This window comes from Castanea sativa, chromosome 3 (genome assembly GCF_040712315.1).
Source record: "Castanea sativa cultivar Marrone di Chiusa Pesio chromosome 3, ASM4071231v1".
Classification (NCBI taxonomy): Eukaryota; Viridiplantae; Streptophyta; class Magnoliopsida; order Fagales; family Fagaceae; genus Castanea; species Castanea sativa.
Window position 1 is genome coordinate 24,015,308 of NC_134015.1, and position 15,088 is coordinate 24,030,395.

The 15,088-nt window shown below is 34.6% G+C and overlaps 1 pseudogene; it reads left to right on the top strand.

Annotated features, from left to right (window-relative positions):
• The first annotated feature begins 2,581 nt into the window (after window positions 1–2,581).
• LOC142628721 (RNA-dependent RNA polymerase 1-like) lies at window positions 2,582–13,901 on the top strand (annotated as a pseudogene).
• Window positions 13,902–15,088: the final 1,187 nt, after the last annotated feature.

Genomic DNA, 15,088 nt, shown 5'->3' on the forward strand with positions numbered 1-15,088 from the left:
TGAAAAGTGTCACTTAACTCACCTGAAGTATGCTCCTTTTGTTTTCTGTAACCCACCTCTGTAAAAATCAGGGGTAAATAAGTATTTTTGCTCAAATTTTATCTCTCTTTCCTCCCAAAACAAAAAATAGCACAAAAATGCAAGAGAAGTAAGATCAAAAGGGAGGGTTTTGTGAAAAATTTTATGTCTCTCCTTGCGTTGTTGTACTCGAAACAAAACGTCAACAAAATCCTCTTTACCACTTCTCACACCTTGTTCCTTCACATGTTCCTCTATAATTTCTTCACAAATAGCTCGTAAATCCTCCAAGTTCTTGCTCAACCTTTTCGTGTACCCATTCAGTGAGTCAACCCAGGAAAAAGTTGCCCAAACAAAACCAAGCAAACAAGGCTTGTGTCTCGGTCAAAACCCCAACAAAATGATGCTTCTGCCCTTCGTCCTCCCCACTCTCCTCCTTAAACCTCTTCCCAAACGCCACGCGACATAGCACATCGTTTGCCAGAGCGAAAAACATCTTACCCAGGTTGAGTTCAGACCCGGATTGAGCTGACATGGAGCCCAGCAACCAATTCACCTCCTCGTCTCTGACGAGTTGGAACCAGCTGACCAGTTTTGAGTTGAGCAACTCAATGACGCAGATCTTGCTGGCTTGGCACCTGAGCAGTTGAAGGAGAGGTACTAAGCTGAGAGAAGGTTCGGCCTGCTTGTGAAAACATGGTCGTTGGTTTTAAGGATGAGTTTGGCTAGGTGAGCTGACTCTCTCTTCAATTCCTCACTCTTGCCAACCCAAGCTGTGGGTTTCGCCATGTTTAATGTGGGTTTCGGGTTTAATGGTTTGTGGGTTTGATGGTGGTGGATTTTGGCCGTGGTAGTGGGTTTGTGGCAGTGGATTTTGGTTGGTTTTGTTGTGGATTGTGGGTCAATGGTGGTGTGGCTGGATTTTGTCTAGGTTTCGTGGTAGCTAGGTTGTTGGATTTCACTACCATGCCTCCCTTCTTTAGGTGGATTGTGGTCGTGGTTTAATGGGTTTTGTTTTTTATTTTGTTTATGCTAGGTTTGTGGTGGTGGATTGTGGCTGGTGGCAAATCGATGGTGGGTTTTGCCGTGCGTTGGTTGTGAGTTGGTGGCTGGGTTGGTTTGACATAGTAGTGAGTGGTGGTGCCGTGAGGGGCTATGGGTCAAAGAGAGGGAAGAGAGGGAGAAAATAGAGAGATAGAGATGCCGTGAGGGGCTGTAGGTGTTCTTTATTTTTTTGGGTATGTTCTTCATGTTCTTCGTGAAAACCCTCCCTTTTGATCTTATTTCTCTTGCATTTTTGTGCCATTTTTTTGTTTTGGGAGGAGAGAGACATAGAATTTGAGCAAAAATACCTATTTACCCCTAATTTTAACAGAGGTGGGCTACGAAAAACAGAAAACAATAGGAACATACCTCAGGTGGGTTAAGTGGCACTTTTCAAACCACGGGTAGGTAAAGTGATTTTCACCCAAACCACAGGTGGATTTAGTGTAATTACCCCTTTATAAATTGATATTTTTTCAAGTTAAACTATAAAATTATAGACCACAAAATGATTACTACATGGTTTAAAAATGTTATAATTTATTTATTTTATAAGTTTAACAAAAAATTATATAAGTTATAGGCTTGTCTAATTTCTAAATTATTATAAGAGGATTAAATAATTCCACTATAAAAAAAATTACAACACAACTCATTTAGATTAAATAAACTCTAACAAATAGACACAATTTAATCGTTATGATATCTTTTTTATGGGTAATCAAACATTAAATTATCACTTAATATTCATGTAAGTGGTATTTTAATATACAAATTTGTTTTAAGTATTTTATATATAATGCATGTGTATTGTGTTCTTCCATAATGTGTATAGAATTACATAGGCATGCAAATGTATAAATGATAAGGTAAGGCGAAGGATAACTAATGCATATGCAGCATATCTAAGGCTCCCAAGCAAAGAGGGTATCATTCAATATATGCATCTTCCCTTTTATGATATACGGGTGGAGGAAGTTGGAAATATTTTGAGTGTATGGAGCCAAGCATCTTGGCAAGATCAAGCCTTTTGGGGGTCTTGATACAACAAGACACAACTTGAGTAGTTGATTGGTTTGGGATAATCTTTTAGCTAAACAAACCCATGTTTAGTTATAAATATTTCACGAGAATCTAGGTGCTTAGAGTAGGTTATCTATACTACTATTTAAAAGGTTTTTAAGCTTTGGACTCTTAACACTCTGTTTGTTTCAACATAAAATATTTTTCAGAAAATATTTTACACATTTTACCATGCTTGTTTGGATGTAAAATTTGGTCAACTGTAAAATATTTTACAATCAAATTGTAAAATTAAGTCTTCTATGTGTAAAATGTTTTACGCCTAAATTAAGTGTAAAACATTTTACCCTTGTCTCACGACAACTCTCCTTCCCTTTCACTCTTAAGTTCTCTCTTCCTAGTTCCCCAAACCAAACCCACCGCGCCACTCATCCTTCCAGGTTGGTCGACTCTCTCTCCCTTCCCTCTTACCCATCTCGCACAAACAAAGAAAGTCATGAGGAGGGCTTCATGGTGGAGAGTTGTTATGCTGGTGGTGGTCAAGGAAACTTTCCAGCATGATTTGGATAGCGGCAATCAAAGGAAGGTGCTATGGTTGTGTTGATTGCTTAAACTTACAATATTATCATATTTTTGATAAGCAATATCACATCAATTTCATGTTTAATTACACATAAATATGTAAGTTTGAAATATTTAAAGAAAATATACTTATAACATGTATTTTTCTCTTGTAGGAGATTAAAACCATTCAGCTAATCATTCAAACATACAACCAAGAGGATACACGGGTCAAGATTAATTGGAGCATGGTTTTTGGAACATTAAATAAGTCAAAAGTGTATGAGAATAAAAAAAGGAAGAAAGAAATTCATCCAAGCCAAAATTGAAAAAATCTTGATATGGAAAAATCTTGCACTGTTTCAGTATTTTTGCCCATAACTTCTTACACAGATTTCCGATTGACTTGATTCTTGTAGTCACAGAGGAATGTTCAAATATCTACAAATTTTTACCTTACCACAAGGTCTATAAAAATCATTTTGAAGGTCAAAACTAGGCTGGAAGCTGAAAGTGGATAAAATTATGAAAGTCAAGGGATCTCCATCCTAAATTTGAGGGATTTTCTCTTTTTCTTTTGAAGGGGACTGAGGATATAGGAGGGAAGAACCTTAGAATGGTTTTCATCTTTTGTTTTATTTTTTTAGATGTTTGGCATTGTTTTTATGGATTTCTTTTGCATAACTATGTGTGGCTAAACTAAATCTCTAGATAGAGTTAGAAGTGAAACCTAATATTTTTATCAAGTGTTTTTGAGATTTTCTATGTGTTTTCTATGGATTAATGACTGAATTTTGATATTGATTTACTATTTGGAATCCTTGTATGTTGACAAATTTTTAAGATTTAATATGATTTCTATTTATATTAAATGTTTGAACTCCTTAATTAGTTATGATTTGAGAATATATTGAATGCTTAATCTCCCTAGTAACATGACAATTGAATGATTTGCTCAATCACTCATAATCAATCTATTTTATACCTTGTTTGGGTACTTGATTGTTTTGTTTTTCAATTAGGCGAGTTGGCTCTCTACCCTAATTTTGTTCAAAATAATCCACAAGTTCATATGGTAAAATATTAGGTGGATCCTTGAATCCCTAGTGTTTTCTCTCCATTAATTTCTCTTAAATTTATTTTGCTATTTTCAATTTTAGTTTCAATATTATCTTGCTCCATCTATTGGTGGAAAAACAAACGAACAACTATGTTTATTTACGACTTGACATTAGAAGTTTTTACATTAGTGTCAATCGTTCCCTGTGGATCGACCTCAAACTCACTGAGATAATATAACTTGTGAAACATCAGCAGGCATTATTTTAATCGCAACAGGAGATTTGGAATGGATTTAATTTTATGGGTTTTGTTTAGTCTAAAATGGAGATGTGGGTTGACATTGATAGTAGATTGCAGTTCCATTTTGCCTTTGCAAGTTGTCTCTATGGTGGATGGTGGCCACAGTGAGTTGTCTGAGGTCAACGCTGATGGTTGGCTTTGTAGGTTTGTCACTCTTGGTTGTTTGGGTTGCTGATGATGGTGGCCAATGGGATGGGATGGGATTACAATGAGTTAGTGGATGACAATGGTTGTGGTGGCTGGGTTTGTAATGGTTAGTGGGTTGCTGGGTATGTGGTGTTTGGTCGTGGCTTGTTCATGATGGGATTATTTCTCAAATGTTTAGGCCACAACAAACACTTGCCAAACACTTAAAAATGAAAATATTTGGCAGTAAATTATTTTACATTTAAAACTATTTTACATTTGAAAATATTTTACTTTGAAACAAACTTTTATAAAATTAGGTACCATAAATAGTTTTTTTAAAAAGCCAACTATTGTCCTAAATTTTATTTAAAAAGAAAAAGAAAACTACCAACCCATCCCTTAATCAAATGCAAGTTCATATCTCAAACCTAACTTTCAGTCCGTTTGGGATCTGCTTATTTTGCTGAAACTAAAATTTTTTTGCTGAAAGTACGGTAAATAAAGGTTAAAATTAGTTGAAATAGTACAGTGGGACCCACAAATAGTACCAAAAAGTGCAATGGGACCCACAAATAGTACAGTGGGACCCACAAATAGTACCAAAAAGTGCAATGGGACCCACAAATAGTAGCTAAAATAAGCTCAATAGTAAAATAAGCTGGCAAAAATTATTTTTGCCAAACAAACACTAAGTTCATCATCCCACGTTTTTACTTTTATTATTTTTTCTTTATTCTTTAATCCTTTATCAAGTTTTACCTGTTTCTTTTTCCTCTTTTTTTTCTTTTCGGTTTCCTTAGCAATAACCAATTTCTTTTTCAAATGTTATGTACATTTTTTTTCTTGAACATATCTACTCTTATGTTTCCACTAATTTTATACTTTCAACAATGAGCATTTTTTTTTTCATTCCACGTGTCTTTCTATCTTTATCATCTTTTCCCTTTCTTCTACAAATTCTAAAAAACAAATCTAATCCTACACATCCAGTCACACATTCGCACTAATTTCAAAAGAAGACAATCACTCAAAATTTAATTAAGAAGTTATGAACAAACCATTTGTTTATAATAAATTTCATTATATTTCTTTCTCTTTACCCTTTTTTTTTTCCTTCTCTTTGTATCTATTTCTCTAATTGCTCCACCGCATTCATAAAAGTAGGCACTGCATATATAAATCTCCCATATTACAAATTTCTCTCATTTTAATTTATTTATTTTTAAACCTAGCCTCATGACACCCTTGAATGAGCAAATATGTAAACTTCAGATTCGAAAAAAGGGAAAATTAAAAAAGAGCCTCCTCGCAAGTGTGAAGCGCAAGTGATGAGGCTCGTTAATATAATGGTGAAAGAAAATATATATTTCATAATTGATTGATTGTTTTTATACAATTAAATACTTATGATTTGGTTGAACTGAGATAATTCAAGAATGTATGATAACTTAGATTAATAATGCGGTTATGTCTTTTTAGATAAAACCAAAACAAAAAAAAGTTCCAAACTCTAAAACACTAGTGATCGGTCCACACAAAAAGCCATAATTACACAGTAGTCAATACAAAGCCACAAACTAGTCTATGGTCTACACAACACACTAGTCCATAAAAATCCACAACCCACAAATACAACACACCATAGTTCATAAAAAAAAAAAAAAAACGCAGAGGGCAGAGCAATATAACAAAGACAAAAAAAAGAGAGGAGAAAAATTTCTTAGATTTACCAGACTTGTGTGTGACTGTGATCAAGGATCTAAGAAGTAGCAACAACAGTAACATAATATCTGATTTGAGGAAAAGAACAATAGCAGCAGCAGTGATGGAAGCGTTGATGACGTTGAGTGGAGGAAGAGTGATGTTAGGGTAAAAACTTGGGAATTGTAATTTAGGTTTTCAGTCCTTTTATTTTGTTTTTTTAGTTTGTCAATTATTTTTTCAGATTGCATTTGTATTCTTGTTTTTTTTCCTTTTTCTTTTTAATAATTTAGAGGGGGGGGGGGCAATGGCCCCCTTTGCCCTATTGTAGGTCTGTCCCTGAGTTGATGACAAGGTGGTATGGAAAATGGATAGAGCCATAGAGGAGGCCCTACCGTATGTGTTTGGCAAGCGAAAAAGTCATTTCTAAAAGAATTTTAAACTTAATTTTGAGAATGACCAAATACAATTATGGTAATGATTTAGACCACAAATTTTAAATTACAACTTAATCAATATTAGGCTAATCTATCAATTAACACTAATTTTAAGTGATCAACCAATTGATGACAACATATACATGGATAAACAAATTTGAGCATATAAAATGGACAACCATTGGAAGTTAAAGACATAATACCACAAAGATAACATCAGGTGTGTTATCAAAGAGGAAAACCCAAGAATCAAGTGTAAAACCTTTCTATTGCACTATCGAAAACAATTCACTAGGGTACATAGTTGCAATATCTAATACATATGAAGCCCTCTAAGTGTAATTTATGTACTCAGGCCCTTGAAACTCCTACTAGCAACAAACTTTGCAAATCCTATCTCCACTCTAGATACTGGATCCACAATGAATACCAATTGCATCTTCAAGCCTCTATGGCTAATTTGTGGTAGTTCCAATGATTCCCAAAAACTTTAGTTAGCCCTCATAACACAATGATAATGATAGGTAGGAAGGATCTATTCTCCTATCAAAGTATTTGCTTGATAAATACAAAAATATTTTGACAAAGAATATGCCAACACAAAATAAAGCCTAACAATTTTGATAGGTCCTACACAACATATACTTTTCCCCTCCTTTTGTATCACACATTCTACAAATAAACTATTGGTAAAGTGTATCTAAATGCAATTTGTCGTCTAAATGCACGTTGTCAAACCAAACACTGCAATTTAGGCAAAGACTCTAGTTTTGAAAAAGGCTAGATGTCTCAAATATTTTAAAACAGTACCTTTGAATAAAAGAAAAAGGTATTACTTCATGAAAATCCTAAATAAAATTATAAAATAAAACAATTTTTTTGGTATATTATATTCTATACACATCTATATCTATATAATATCTAAAAGTTGAAGTGTAATATTTAATGTTTTTATGCTCCTATTAAACCACATCATCGGCCATATCACCATTTTTTTTATTGATTTGTGAAGCTCAAATAGTGTGAAACACTATACGAATTTAGACCCCCCAATTTTAAATTATGGCTTATTTGCTTTTACTCTTACTTAACAAAGTGCGAAATAAGAGTAAATGATATGTAATAAAATTGGAACACTACTTTAAGGTATAAGCAAGTACAATAAACAATAATGTAAAGCTTAAAGAGTAGGAAAGAGAGATGCAAATACAAGATAGCACCGAAACGTGTTATCAAAGAAAAAACCGAAGTAGTTGGCGAAAAACCTCTCTGCAAGCCAAAATCAATCTACTAGTGAATAGAGTTGGAGTACATGAATAACGAAGAGACACTCCAAGCCAAATCTATCCAATGACCTTGAACCTTCCAAATTCCTGCTACCAATGGGCTTCACGGAGCCATGTCTTCACTAGTTGTCCAGAAGGATATCCATTTTATTTTTTTTGACATCTCTCTTCCCTTAGCCTAAATACAAAGATCCCATCCCAGCTATATATCTCACACATTCCACAGCTTAATATTGGTTGGTTGGACACCTTACCTTGTGGCTCGAGTGTTAGCTGACTTCATAAAGTGGAGGTCACCACATCACAACATCGAAGGGTATCCACGACACAAATCTGACTACCAACCCTTTTCTTTTGATTTATATGCCATGGACTGATCCTTTCTCTACCCACTCAAGATATGAAGATATATATAACTCACCCCTATTCTTTTCCCCATCAGGTAGAACCTAGTATCACTTAGTGATTAGAGATAACAGCTAGCTTTTTTATTTTTTTAAAAAGCTAATACCAAAAGATGAAAAAAATTGTACCATACCTTAAAAGGAATAGTCAAGAAATAGTTGAGACCTTATAGTTGTTTATAAAGCTTAGATCAATTGAGTATATACTTGATGTAGGACTTAGACCCACACAACATACACTTAACTAATTCAATTCAATATCCAATCAATCTAGGGTATCACAAAAATATTCTTATTTACATTTTCATGTCAAGAATGCTTAACTTCATTACTTTTGAAATAATGCCTGTCAATGTTATTGGTAAAGCCCCTAGTCTTCTTTCATATAGGTTGAACCTACATAGATTTATGAGATATTGAAAATTGAATTCTTTTTTCTTGTCTTAACAAATTTTTCTTTGCATTGTTAGTTATTTGGAGCTCCTCGGATTTATGTGGAAGATCATACTCATCATTGGTTCCGAGAAGTTGATTTCACTCTGTCGTGCTGTATTGGCCAATCTTCTGCTCCTTGTTTGTAGCTTCCACATGAGGGCCAGCTTCCAAATTTTCATGGAGATTTTGTCTCTTATAAGAAAAATGAGGGCCCATTTGTTTTGAAGCAAGGTATTGCTCTCTCTTGCAGTTCAGGACTAGCCCTATTGTGAATCCACCCGAAGGCTTTGAATTGCCTTATAAAATCTTGTTTAGGATCAACTCTTCAATTCAGCATGGTTATCTTCCTGGGCAAGCAATTGATGAAAATTTTTATTGGTTCGTCGATCCTAAGAGAATAACAATTGAGTATATAGAAAGTTCCTTGGACAAACTGTCTCATTTGAAAGAATGCTGCTATGAACCTGTAAGCTGGGTTAAGGAGTAGTACACCAAATATGCCACATCGAGGCGACTTCCTAAAAGTACTACTATGTCTTTAGATGATGGGTTGGTATCTATGTAGCATGAGTGCGTTTCTTGATGCGGGTGTGGGTGCAGGTGCGGGTGCGGGACTCGACAATTTTTTGAAAAAGTATGGTGCGGCAGAGTGCGATGACTAAAAAATTTCTAAAAATATTTTTATTTATATTTTTAATATATTTCTAAGCATACTTTTTGGGCTAATATTTAGAACTACCAACCCAAGTAGCTTAGATTGGATTGAAAATTGTTTTTCCACTATCTCAATAGAAATTAGCCCATAGATAATGAATACAGGCCCAAAGGGTTTAGCCGTTTAGGTTTACTTTCTCTCTCTCTCTATATATATATATATATATATATATATATATATATATCATTTAGGGTTTTTGGCTGCCTCCTTTACCATTCTTCTTTCTTAGTGCCACAGCTAGAGACAAGCAGAGCCAAAAAAATATGAAGACCATCTTGTCATCAGAGACCATGGACATCCCAGATGGGGTCAGATTAAGGTGAATAGCTAAACACTAAGGTTATCGGTTAGGCGCCGATACGGACCGATTCGGCCCGAATCTAGCCCGAGTTGACGCAAATCAGCGCGTGTCAGGAAAAGAAAAAAAAGAAAAAGAAAAACTGGGCATGGCACCAATGCGCAGGTAGTGGTGTTGCCGGTCACATCCCGTGTCACATTTGTGCCGCATTTGTGCATCCTAGGTTGGTATATGTACCCAGGGTCCAAATAACTCCATCTAAAATGTATTTTTGTGGTCCTAAGGTGAATCTCTCCAATTGTGTGTTACGCAACTATCCTGAGGATATTGATAACTTTCTTCGTGTTTCGTTTGTTGACGAGGACTTGGATAAACTACACGCAACATTTTTATCATCGTGTGCATCTTCGGCAAATGGGGAGAGGAAAACTAGCATTTATGACAGGATACTGTCCACTTTATGAGATGACATAGTTATTGGTGGTAAGAAGTTCGAGTTTCTTGGCTATTCAAACAGTCAATTACTAGAAAATTCTGTTTGGATGTTTGCTTCAAGAACTGACCTGACTGCAGCAGATATTAGAGAGTGGATGGGTGATTTTCACGAGATTAGGAATGTGGCAAAATATGCTGCCAGATTGGGTCAATCTTTCAGCTCTTTAAGAGAAACAGTGAGCATTAGTAGGCATGAAGTTGAAAATATTCCTGTTGTAGAAGTTGAAAGGAAAGGAATCCTATACTGTTTCTCTGATGGTATAGGTAAGATATCTGCAGAATTGGCCAGAGAGGTGGCTGCAAAATGTGGCCTAGAAAATTTTGTTCCATCTGCATTTCAAATTTGATAGGGTGGGTATAAAGGTGTTGTGGCTGTTAATTCAACTTCTTCAAAGAAGCTGTTACTGAGAAAGAGCATGTGTAAGTACAAATCAGAAAACATCAAACTAGATGTCTTGGAATGGAGTAGGTATCAACCTTGTTTTCTTAATCGTCAAATAATCATTGTTTTGTCTACCATCGGAGTTATGGATCGAGTTTTTGAGAAGAAACAAAAGGAGGCTATAGAACAACTAGATGCTTTGTTAACAGATCTGTTGAGGTCACAGGAAGCATTGGAATTGATATTCCCAGGAGAGAGGACAATGGTTCCCTTTTTCCACAAAAGGGAAAAAGGTAATACTGTGATATCCCATTGTAGTTAATTCTAAGGCATGAAATCCTATAATATTTGCACAGAGAGATGCACATACATATAGAGTTTATACATAATCCTATACCAGCATCACTTTATACACATTTATGTATACCTTTACTTACTTACATATACATGAATATGTAAGATATACAGTGAGCCATTTGTACTTCTATCTTGCATGCATAAATATAATATGTATCTTATTGAAGTGATACGCAACATATTCTCCTCCAGTAGGTTAATTACCATGATGGTAGCTTGTCTATTTGTAAATCCATATATAATATGCTGTTATCTTACCTTATTTTACATTAAGTTTGCAGACATTCTAGGTTCTACTTGATGGGGGACAGAAAAAATCTAACTTTTTTGGCATGCTAATCAAATAATTTTATATTGTACTTGCATACTGGGATGTTGTGTTATTTGTCTTTATTTGTTTTTCTTGCCTTGGCAAGACACCACCTAATTAAATAAATATAAAATTTACTAGCATTAGTTGAACAATTGTATTAGACCTCATCCAAATGAAGGTTCAGGGAGTGGCTTGGATGGAGATCTGTACTTCATCTGTTGGGACCTTGATCTTATTCCTCCTCGACAAATTCAACCAATGGAGTATATCGGAGCAAAAACTAAGCCACTTGATCATGATGTTACAATAGAGGTAATTTCACTTTATATGTAGCAACAATCCGTGCATATTTTGTGCACGCCACATTTTAATTTGCCTCCGCAATTGATATATGCATAAAACTGCACTATAAAAGTAGGGTGTAGTAGCTCTTTCTGAACAATTGTCTATTCATTTGCTTGTACCACTTGATGAGAATACATCTTGTCTCCATCATCTAGCCTTTGCCATCCTGCGTTTTCTATATGTTAAAGACAATTAAGCATTTAGCTTATATATATCTAATGACCAGTCATTTACGAAACTGTTTACGAACTTTTTTTATGTCAAGAGGGAAAAGTATTGTTCCTATAATCTAAACAATTATATTTTTTGTTCGTGTTATATTATTCTCCAATGTATTAAGCTTGCAAAACTACACTCAATTGCGGTTGACTTCCCTAAAACTGGTATTGTTGCCGAAATACCCTATTATCTGCGTGCTAAGGTATATCCAGATTTCATGGAAAAACCTGATAAACGCACCTACAAATCAGAACGTGTGATAGGAAAGCTTTTTCGAGAGGTGAAAGACCTTGCATCGCTCACGAGCCTGTGACACCCTTCACCTCAGAAGTAGCAAAGCAGTGTTATGATCCTGACATGGAAGCAGACGGCTTCAAGGACTACATCAGTGATGCTTTCTATTACAAAAGGGAGCATGATCACAAACTGGGGAGTTTGATGGATTGCTATGGAATTGAAAATGAAGCTGAAATACTTAGTGGAAACATATTGACAATTTCAAAATCTTTTGATAAGAGGAGGGATCTGGAACAAATTAATTTTTCTGTAATGGCACTAAGAAAGGAAGCTAGGAGCTGGTTCCACAAGGGAAGTGAGTCAGATACTGAAACTGATATTGTCAACGCAAAAGCAAAAGCAAAAGCATCGGCTTGGTACCATGTGACATATCATTTTAGCTATTGGGTTTTCTGCAATGAGGGAATGGATAGAGCTCATTTCCTCAGTTTTCCATGGTGTGTCTTTGACAAGCTTATCCAGATCAAGAAGGATCAAGTAAGTCACATAATAGCTTGAGACTTATCAGAATTGGAGCATTAGTTGAGTCATCAATTGATCTTGGATTGAGAAGTTTAGTATAAGATCCTAAGTATGTATTTAAGAAATTTGCTTGTTTAATTAGTATTTATCCTTGCTTTTTGTTATTGGTATATGGTTGTTGATAAACTACATATAAATGCTGCAAGAAGATGTTTGGGGGCTATAAATTATGTGTCAATTCCCGTTGGAATATATATATATATATATATATATATATATATATATATATATATATATGTGTATGTATGTATGTATGTATGTATGGTTTCTTGTCATATTTTCTTATTCTTCAACATCTAGTGGTGCATTCAGATCCATTTCTCCTTGTCAATAAAGTTTAATACTGTAAAGTTGTGATTTACAACTATGTTTTATGTTAGCTTTATTCCATGACAAATAATGTTGTAATTGCATTAATTTTTTTCCTTTTATTTTGTGAGATTTTATTGTATTGAGTTTAATATTAAGTTGGTGAAGAATCGAGTATGAATTGAAGAATCAGTGTAGTTTCGCGACTAGCTCACAAGAAGCTCGCGAGAAGAGCAATTCGTGAAAAGGCCACGTGAGAAGTACATGCTAGAAGCTGAAGAGTTGTACCAAGCTGTCAATTTCGCAACTGTTTCGCGAGTAGGGCCAACCCACGAGGTATCAGTGAAACTCTTTGCCTAGAGGATTTTAAGTGTGATTTTCTTATCCTTCACCCATACTATATATACCTTCATTATTCACAAAAGTAAGAGAGACTATTCAGAGAGAAAAACCCTAGATAGGTTTTCTACAACACAACACACCCATTTTTTAGAGAGAAAGCTACTCATCCTTAGTGAGAAATCATTGTAGCCACTTCTCCATTCCTCTCCCATTGTCATACCTTGAGAGGAGATTCATACCTAAACACAACCCACACCTATTCAAAGTGTAAAGAGTGTTTTGGAGTTTGGGAAGCTTTAAGGATTTGCCAAAAGAAGCCAGTGAGGCTTGGCGGATGCAATTGGGCATATTGCGAGATCTGGAAAGTTAGAGAAGACATAACCCCGAGAAGTCTGTTGGTAGCAGGACCTTGAATGGCTCAAGTACGTTGGATAGACTAGGCTTAGAGGGTCTTTTGTTATTCGTGTACTCTAACTTTATTCTCTAGTGGATCGATTTCGACTTGGAGGATCGCGAAGAGACTTTTCGCTGAGTTCTTCAGTTTCCTCTTCAATAACACGTCTCGGTGTTATCTTGTGTTTATATCTTTCTTCCCTTACTCTTGTACTTTAATTTTATTGTTTATTATTTATGTGTATGCACTAGAGTAGATCCGGTGATAGCGCTTCATTTACTCTTGTTCCGCACTTAGAAAAGTTAAAGTAAAAACAATTAAGCTATAATTTTAAAATTGGGGTCTAAACAAACTCTCGTGTTTTAGTACAAATCCAAGCTTTCAGATACTGTTTGAGCATATGCTTGAGAATATCTTGGCACATTATATCAGATGACTGATATGTCAAGATATCGATTGACTCATATCAATGCATGGTCCTTGTGGGATGGGTTGAATTTGCCTGTTGGATAGGTCTAATTGAAATGTTTCCTATTAGAAAAAGAAAATTGAAATAAGTAAATAATAACTTAATTTTTTTTTGTTAATATAATCCTAGTATGTTTCATCTTTTATTTCCTTTTTCCTTCTCTTTTTTTTTTGTTTTGTTTTTAAATGTATTGATCGATTCCAATTTTCATTTTTTATTGATTATTTTCTGATTGAGATGTATTGATCAATGGGTCTATGTCTCTACGTTGCTCATCATGCCCGGATGGTTGATAAAGGAGGTGGTACGGATGGAGGAGGCCCTAGTCCTACGTGTATTGTGCTATGCAAATGTAAAATTTCATAAAATGCCCAAACTTTTGCTATTAAGCCTAAACTAAAAGTCTAGTAGTGCTTTAGTCCAAACTTTTGGTTTGGTGGTGCGTTGCTCCTAACTGTAAGAGCATCCACATCAGGCTAGTTCTAGCCGGATGCTAAAAATATAGCTAAAGACCCTCAAAAATCTCACATATCAGCCTCTTTGTCCTCCTTTTTCTCATACCGTACCTCTTAGATTTGGGTTGTTGGGGTTTGTGTTTGTGAAGGAGAAGGTGGGTTTGTGTCTAGTGATGGTGGTGGTGCGTCTATGAAGGAGAAGGTAGTGTTGTATGGGGAAGAGAATACAAATATTTATTTATTTATTTATTTTTGTAGACAAAAAATAATATTTAAATAAAGTAGAGAAATAGATATTGACATTGATGCATGTGGCTGTTTGTTAAATAGTAGAGACTGAGTTTTTCAGGTTAGTTTAGCTAAAATTCTTATTGAGGCTGATGTAAATGTTCTAAGACCTTTGTTTTAAATGAAGTTGCTGAAATTTCCTTAAAAATAAAAATAAAAATTTTCATTGACAAAATGTAAAAAAAAAAAATGTGTACAATGTTTTTAGAACTTAAAAGTTATAAAAAGAAAAAAAAATGATAGAAAAAAAAATTAAAATGAAGAGATAGAAAGTACAAAAATTATTGTTATCTTTAAAATATTTTAGGAATTTTATATTAGTTATGTAGTAAATTATATATATATATATATATATATATATATATATATATATATATATATATATATATATATATAATTGTGTATACAACAACAACAATACACCTTAATTTCAAATTTTAGTGTTGGCTATAAATCCTCATCAGATTAGTTAGAGTTTGCCACATATA